The sequence below is a fragment of the Tiliqua scincoides genome, chromosome 1 (assembly GCF_035046505.1).
Source record: "Tiliqua scincoides isolate rTilSci1 chromosome 1, rTilSci1.hap2, whole genome shotgun sequence".
NCBI lineage: Eukaryota > Metazoa > Chordata > Lepidosauria > Squamata > Scincidae > Tiliqua > Tiliqua scincoides.
Genome location: NC_089821.1, coordinates 167,455,070 through 167,457,715, shown reverse-complemented (window position 1 = coordinate 167,457,715; position 2,646 = coordinate 167,455,070). Strand labels below are relative to the sequence as shown.

Here is a 2,646-nt window from a genome sequence, read left to right as displayed (position 1 = left end):
CAGGGGTTCGGCCAACAAGCCCACCCCACTCTGCAAACACAGGAAAGCTGCCTTATACGGAGTTACACCATTGGTCCATCTCGGTCAGTATTGTTAATGCTGATTGGCAGCGGTTCTCTAGGTTTGAGACAGGAGTCCTGCCTGGAGATGTCAGGGTTTGAACACTAGAACCTCCTGCACACATAGCAGGTGCTCTATGCCTAAACTCCAGCCCCTATTCTGCAAGTGTTCCACAGATGACACTGTTATTATAACAGTGTTGCTATTAGGCAATGGTGCCCCACCATAGCAGGAGGGGGCAGGACATGTGCACACACTGGAAGTGGGGCCAGGTTGGCTACACCATCCACACATCCAAACCAGCCCCCTTCTTTAAATTATGGCTGGTTGGCAACCTTCAGTCTCGAAAGACTATGGTATAAGCCTACAGCACCCAGTATTCCCAGGCGGTCTCCCATCCAAGTACTAACCAGGCCTGACCCTGCTTAGCTTCCAAGATCAGACAAGATTGGGCATGTGCAGGGTAACAGTTGCTGTATAAATTATAAATTATGGCTACGTACACGTTTGACTGGGATTCAATCCTATCCAATTTTTCAGTACCAGTGCAGCCTCAATGTAACCCCAAGGTAAGGGAACAAATGTTCCCATACCTTAAGAAGGTCTCTGTGACTGCTGCCCCACCACAAGACGCAGTGCATACCCCATTGGCACCGCTGCGTTGGCCCTTGAAAACTGGATAGGATTGGGCCCTCAGCAGCATCTCTGCCAATGGATGAGCTTCTGCTATTGTTTCCTTTGTTCCAAGGAGGTGACAGCATTTCATTTGCATTGGCTGGAGAAGAGAAGGCTTCAATCAGATGTTTTTGAATTCAAGATGTCTGACACAAAAAGTTGATAATTATGCCAATTAGTACAAAGTAATTTGGTTCTGCAGTCACACCAACAAATGCTGGAAGAATAAAAAGGGCAGCACATTTGTCTAGATAAAGAGGGCTTATTTATGAGCGTGCATCCTAAAGATAAAAGCATGTCATTAAAGCTGTACATCATATTATTGTTTTGTCTGGTGTGTTGTAGCAAGTAAACTGGTGAATATAATCGAGGGAGTTCTTTGCACAGATAAGATGTTTTTGTGACCAGAAAACAGATATGGGTATAAGGGAACACAATTAGGACTTATTTTCCTGGATAAAATGGGCTCCTGGCTCACATTTAATCACAGGTCATTTAATAATAACTTTAGGGTTGTATATTGTGCTATTTTCTGATTTACCAATGGACAAAAGGAAAAGAAAAGCGGGGGGGGGGGGGTCTGTGGGCCTAATGAATACAAACTCCATGCATATTAAAGCATATTCACTTGCAGTCTGAGGACATAGAGTTCCAGGATACTAGAGTTCACCTGGTGACACTGATTGGCAATAGAGTCAAGGCAGACAAAACAAAGTACTGCTCTGTGCAAGGAATCAGATTCAGTACCATAAGATGTGGTGATGGGCTTTTGCTTAGAGCAGCGATTTTCAACTGGTGTTTGGGGGAGGGTCATTTATTATTAGGGCCATAGGGGATGTCAGACCCCACCAGCGATGTGGTGTGCCTTGTTAATTATCAAAAAGCTGATGGTGTACCTTGACAATTTGAGCACCTTATCAATGTGCCCTGAGATGAAAAAGACTGAAAATTGTTGGCTTAGAGGATCAAAGCACCCCCTTCCAAAGCAATTTAGGATTGCAACTTGGGTTGCAATCCTAAATACATTTTTCAGAAAGTAAGACCCTCTGAACACAGTAAGGAGGTACTTCTGAATAGGCATGAGTAGTATGTTAGTCACATTAAGAACACCCATATGGGTATTGCTGCCTAACATCCTGCTTACTCTGTGGAAAATGCCCATAACCACATAGGTTTTTGCACATTTGTCTGGGCCTCAGTCTGGCAGATGGCAACCAGAAGTCCAGTACTGATGCAATAAAAGCAGGCTTATGATGAAAGTGGTGTCAGATTGAACTTTAAGCTGTTGGAAATATATAATAAGGAAAGATGAGATTCAGGGAGTTCCATTCCAGACATGGCTCCTTCCAAAGCTAGGTACTGAATGAGATAAAACCAGAAAAACTGAGTGGGTTTCTGTAACCCTCTGACCCAGCAGCATCATGCTATATTAGAAATAAGGTTAAGAGACCTTTCCTAACGCAAGCCCATACGTGTGAGAGTAAAGAAGACACAATGCTGTGGGCATTCTCTTTCTGTGTGGAACCACTTACCAACCACACTCAGGCAAGGCATTGCACATTCTTATCCCTGTTGCCTTGTTATCCCACGCAGTGAAGAATTCCTTGGGAAGCCATTTCGGATCATAGATGAAATGAGAAATCCACATATTGGTGGATCAACAGAATCCTCATGGACATGCATCTAACATTCATTTTATCTTTGGAGCTCATTCATCCCTTGAGAACCTTATCTCCCAAACCACTATTCTTGGCATCCTTCAGTCTCAGAAGACTATGGTATTGCGCTCTGAATGGTGGTTCTGGAACAAAGTATCCTCTGCAGTGCGCAAAGCCTGGGTAAAGTAGATATGGAGGATAGACTGTTTCCCATGCAGCAAATCCCCCCTCTCCACATCACTGAAATGGTCCA

General features: G+C 44.1%; 1 pseudogene; it reads right to left on the bottom strand.

Annotated features, from left to right (window-relative positions):
- Window positions 1-421: 421 nt before the first annotated feature.
- On the bottom strand, window positions 422-541 carry LOC136637090 (5S ribosomal RNA; annotated as a pseudogene).
- Window positions 542-2,646: the final 2,105 nt, after the last annotated feature.